Below are 6,000 nucleotides of genomic sequence, written 5' to 3'. Positions count from 1 at the left end.
TTCTTATCTCCCTTGGTGTTCCAAGCTCAGCTTTACCTAGAGGAGCCAGTCTTTGGTGAGGCACCAGGAGGCCAAGGTTGGGCCTGGGTCCCTGTCTCTGTCTGGAATTAACAAGACTGCATTAGGAAGTGACACACACCTGAATGACAAGGACAGGCCAGCATCCCCTATCCCCATGATCACCACCACCACCACCACCACCATCACCAAGAAGTCCCTTGCTGAGACCTCCACATGTCCTGCCTGGACCAGCTCCCCGCCCACTGCCCACCCCCAGCTCCCACGCCCTCCCCTCAGGAGGATCCATGACCCACAAAGCCTTTATTAGCTCTTTCAGCTCCATTTAGCTACACAAATGGTTTGGTCACAGCTGACTGGTCCCAAATTTGCCAGTGATTTTCTTTTAATTTTCCGTGGCTCAGTCCCCCTGTAATACAGGTACAGAAGGCATATTTGTTTCCAAACTCCCCTCCTGGGGTTAATCATGCACAGAACAAAACTCCGTTTGAGCCACTTAATGATTTCATTTCCACCCTAGGTTTGAGGGAGCTGTGGCTATAATACTAATGTAGGTCCCTCTACCCCCAAATTCCAGATGTGGGTGTGAGAGAGGGAGATCGGGAGCCCCTCAGCCATCCCTCCCAGGCCAGAGCCGCCCACTGCAGGTCTCCTGCACTCTCTGGGTGGGGTGGGCGCCCCTCTTTTCCTGGGCACATCTTCCATCCCCTGGAAAGCCCTGCTTGGCCAGCTGGTGCTCTTCCACCCTCCTTTCCTCTGGATCCCTGCCAGGTAGCATGGGGTCGTTGGGCACCCACCTGTAGAGTGTGCACCTGTCCACCTCAGTCTTTCCTCCTGCCATTCCCCCACTGCCCCTACCTACCCTACCTGGCATCCCGGACAGCCAGACATGCAGGCAGAATCCCCTAACCATCCTCTGTGCCGCCCCCATGGTGTTCCTTTTCCCTCAAAGACCCCTCCTCCGTTGCCAGAGCCTGGCAAGGCCTCTGAAGCTCTGCGTAAACATCACTTCCTCTAGGAATCAGCTGACACTTTTTCTGTCAAGCAGAGAAATCACTCCCTCCTTCACTCTACCATTTATACTCTTGGTTTATTTTCACACTGTATTTATTTGTTTGCATGTCAGCCCCTCCACCACTCTGTCAACAGAAAAGAAGCCAAACTCTGTAAAATAATTTTAAAGAGATTTATTCTGAGCCAAATTTGAGGACCGTGACCCGGGGCCAAACCCAAGAAGGCTGGAGCAAGTGGACTCGCTGTGGCTGGGTTACAGTTTGGTTTTATACATTTCAGGGAGACAGGGGTCACAGGTAAAGTCATAAATCAATATGTGGGAGGCATAAATTGGTTTGGCCCGAAAAGATGGGCCATCTCTCCCAAGGTGTGGGGGTGGGGGAGGGGGCAGGGGCTACAGGTGATAAGTGGGTTTAAAGATTCTTTGACTTGTAATTGGTTAAAGACATGAAGCTTTGTCTAAAGGCTGGAATGTTTTAACATAAGGAAATGTTAATCAGAGACATGCCACCAGACATGTATTTGTTGTGTAAATTGAGGAACTGCAGATGTCTTGAATAGCCTTAGGCCTGTTAATGGGTTACAAAGGATGTCTCCAAGAAGGGAGGGGGCATGATGAGGCACGTCTGATCTCCCTCCTCGAGGCAGGGAATTTAGTTTTAGGATATCCCCTTGGCCAAGAGGGGGTCCGTTCAGTCACCTGGTGGGGGAGAGCCTTAAGATTTTATTTTAGTTCACAACTCTGAGCTCCTTAAGGATGTACCAGGCTACTCACCTGGGTGTGCCCACACTCCCAGCACTGGCCTGGGGCGGGGAGAAAGTGCTCAGTGTTCTTGGACTGAAGAGCCCCTGTATAGTTCTTGCATGTGGGTGTGAGCTTTATTCATAACCAAGATACTCAAAAGTGTCCCATCTGAGGCTTCCCAAATGGTGCTAAAAATCTACCCCCAGCCAGCCCTGCTCTCAGGAGCTGACTCAAAGAAAAGACCAGGGCACCTTCAGGAAATGTGTTTTCACGTGCAAATGGCACCATCTGGTGGTTTCCAGCAAAACAGCCGCTCAGCCAGCAATAGTGGACCCAGAGGGCTTCCTCCCCCTGCCAGTCTCCTGCGGACAAGGGGTTTGAGAAGGGTGTTCTGCGGCAGCATGGGCTCTGGCCTTCCCAAGAAGCCCGAGTAAGGGGCTGGGAGGGCGTGGTCGCCCCCAGGATTCTGAGGAAGGCCTGCTCACCTCTCTTCTCTCCCTCCCTCCGCTGAGGTGCAAGCTGCTAAGCAGGCTGGGTCTTTCCTAGCCAGCAGTGCTGGAACGGGCTACTCCTCCACCTTGAACATTCTCCAAGCTCCCACCTCAACCTGCACGGGCCAGCCCAGCCCGGCCCCAGGTGTCCATCGTGACTGGGGTGTCCTATGGGGGCCCAAGCCCAGGGCCCAAGCTGAGCTTATCTCCCAACCTGGGCCTGCCTGCCTTAGCTGATGGCACCCTCCCCAGCCCTACCCCAGGATGGCTCTTGTCCACCCGTCATGTGCCATGCCTGACCAAGTCACGAGGCCTGTCTCAGACCCACCCCCCACTGCCCAGGGGACCCCTGCTGGGCTCCCTGCTGCCACCCTTTGCCACAGCCTGTCTCCACTGGTAACAGCACTCTCTGCTTCAAATATTCCTGCACGTCCCACCTCCATCTCTGCCAGGAGGAGGTGGGGATCCCAGGGGGGCCAAACCCCACACGGCAGGCCTCTACCCCTCTACAGCCTCTCCGTGGACCCACCTCCCCCCGCTCCCCGGTCCAGCCAGAGCGGCCTCCTCTGTGAGGCCCGGCCCCCCACTCAGAACCCTCTCGCCCTCCTCGCCCTTGCCGCTGCCCAGGGCTGCTTGGCCCCTCTGCCTAGGTGTGTCCTTCTCACCCTGTCCTCCCGTGGCCACTCCCACTGGAGCAAGCAGGTGAAGGGAGGCCTGCAGGAGGGAAAGGGGAGGGGAGGGAAAGTCCAGATGTCCTGTCCCCTGTGAGGGGGGCAGGGTGGGTAAGGGCCTGTCCTACCTGCTACCTCGGCCCACCCCCTCCCTTCCTTGTACGGTGTCTGGCCAGGCAAAGGACACCACCAGCCGAAGTGCTCCCTCCCCAGCTCAGCTGTACAGGGCAGTAGTTAAGGACACTGGCTCTGGCATGAGCTCACCTGGATTCAAATCCTGGCCATGCCATTTAATGGCTGTGGTACATCAGGAAAACTACTTAACCTCTCTGAGCTTCCTGTTCCTCTTCTGCAAAATGGTGACAATGATTTTAAAGTAATAAAAAAGAAATCTCCTCAGTTTTTTCTCTGAGCAGGTCACATTTCCATTATATGTGGTATTTCTCCTTTATAGTAGATATGAAAATTGTGACTCATAAATAGTTTGTTTAAAATTCATCTCCCCTGTCAAAATGAATGTTCCACCAGGGCAGGGACAGGGTGGGCCCTAGTCACTACCATATGCATGGGGCCTACCCCAGGGCGCACACATAGTATAACGAAGTGGCTGGAAAAGGTGGCTTTGAAGCAGGAGCCAGGCTGGGGTTCTAACACTCCCAGGCACCAAAGTGACTTTAGTCAAGGTACTTAACTTTCTTGGTCTTGTGTTGTCTCCTCTCTGATAATAATAATAGTATCTACATTAAAGGCTGCTTGGATTAAGCACTTGGATATATCTAAATTCCTTAGATAAGACCAGGCACATAGTAAGTGCTCAGTAAACATTAGCTGTTATTCTCATAGACACTCAATAAATACTTGAATGAAACTTCCTGTTTCTAGTCTGACATGTAAAGAGCTTGGAAGTCATCACTCCCATCCTCACAACAAGAAAAAAAGCTGAATAAACTGGAAATTCACAACTCTTCTTATATCCATTAGAGAACTGAGCTCACAAAGCAAACTGCTGACCTTAAAATTGGAGAGCCCGAAAGGTGGATACAGAGAATCACAGCTTCCCAGAGCAGAGAAGCCCAGGAGTATAAACCTCCACAGGGACCAGTCTGAGCAAGAAAACCTGCACTGTAGCTGACAAATTGCTGGAAGCTAAGTGTGGACAAGCTTGATGGTTAAAAAGTCCAAGAGGGCCTAGTCATAGGGGGGTCCCCACACTTTCGTGAGTTTTTACTCCAGGAGCTCTGTTAGGTCCTCACAGTGAAAGTTGAATCCCTCCTGCTTCCCGAGGAAGAGGTGGAAAGTAGCCACTTTTAAGTATGTCCAGAGCATTCTGTTCTTAACAAAAGCCTACCTGCAAGGTGAACTACTTTGCCAGAGCCAAACCAGCCTGGAAGACGAGAAATATCCAACTCCAGCCCTTCCGCACTAGCCTTTCCTCTTCCTATCTTTCCTAAAGTTGGAGGGGGTGGGCGCTGAGAGGCGGAGGTCACAGCCCAGGGGCACAGGTTCACTAACTACTGAGACCTAATCCTCCAACTATAGAACACTTCCCCTCCCCCCACACAGTACCACCCCGATAGTAGACTCCTGTGCAATCACAGGGCATACAGCTGAAATAACTGTGAGCCTCAGGCTCTATTTAAGGAGTCCTATGGAAACCCAAAGACAACAGGGAAGACAAAAGCAGGGATATCAGAGCACATCTGACCTCTGACACAGCTATAGCAAATAGTAAACACAGCCTACCTTCCAGACTCACGGCAAAGGTGTAACCACCTCGGTCCCTTTATCTGATACACCACTTCTGGCTTTCAACAAAAAGTTTCAAGGCTTACTAACAGGCAAAAAATATAGTTTGAAGAGACAAAGCAAGCATGAGAACCAGACTCAAACATGGCTGGGACTTTAACACAGTTATAATAAATATTGTAAGGGCTGTAATGGAGAAAGTAGACAACATGCAAGAGCAGACAGGTAATGTTAGCAGAGAGATGGAAACTTGAAGAAAAAAAATCTAAAGAAAATGCCAGAAATTAAAAAAAAAACTATACAAAAATAATGTCTTTAAAGGGCTCATCAGTAAATTGGACAAGGCTGAGGAAAAAAATCAGTGAACTTCAAGAAGTGTCAACACAAAGTACCCAAACTGAAAAGCAAAGAGAAAAAAAGAAGGAAAAAAACTGAAAAAGATTTTCCAAAAACTGTGGAACAATTACAAAAGGTATAACATATGTGTAATTGGAATACTAGAAAAACAATAAAAGGAGAAAGGAACACAAATATATTTGAAGTAATAATAGCTTAGAATTTTCCAAAATTAATGACAGACACCAAACAACAGACCTAGGAATTTCAGATAATAGCAAGCAGGATAAATGGGGGGAAAAATCTACACCTGGTCTTACCATACTCAAACTGCAGAAAATCAAAGACAAAGAAAATATCTTGAAAGAAGCCAGAGTAAGGTAATAGAAGGTCAAGAATAAGAATTACATCCAACTTCTCCTCAGATACCATGCAAGCAAGATGAAAGTGGAGTGAAATATTTGAGTGTCGAAAGAAAAAAAATGCCAGCCTAGAATTCTGTATCCTGAAAAATTATCCTCCAAAAGTTAAGGAAAAATAAAGACTTTCTCAGACAATCAAAAATTGAGGGAAATTGTCACTAACATATTTGCCTTACAAAAAATGGTAAAAGAAGTTCTTCAAAGAGAAGAAAGAGGCTATAGGTCAGAAAATCAAACATACGTACATGAAGGAAAGAAGGGTGCTAAGGAAGGGAAAAGTGAAAATAAAATAAATACTGGAAACAAACCAGCCACACTTCCCTCAGGAAGCCCTCCCTGCCCCTGCCCATGCCAGCACCCCTTCTAATGTTCCGGGAGCATCCACATGGCCTTCGTCACACAGTGCTGGAATGGCTGCTGTCTGTCTCCCCCGCAGGGCTGTAAGCCATGTGTCCCCAAAGCCGGGCTTGCAAGCTGCCCAGCATCTGTGAGTGAGTGCATGGAGACCGGCATAGCACAGTAATCACCAACACCAGGAGTGCTGTTAAATAGCACAT

Source organism: Lemur catta, chromosome 7 (assembly GCF_020740605.2).
Source record: "Lemur catta isolate mLemCat1 chromosome 7, mLemCat1.pri, whole genome shotgun sequence".
NCBI classification, from domain to species: Eukaryota; Metazoa; Chordata; class Mammalia; order Primates; family Lemuridae; genus Lemur; species Lemur catta.
Note: the sequence above shows the minus strand (reverse complement) of the source record.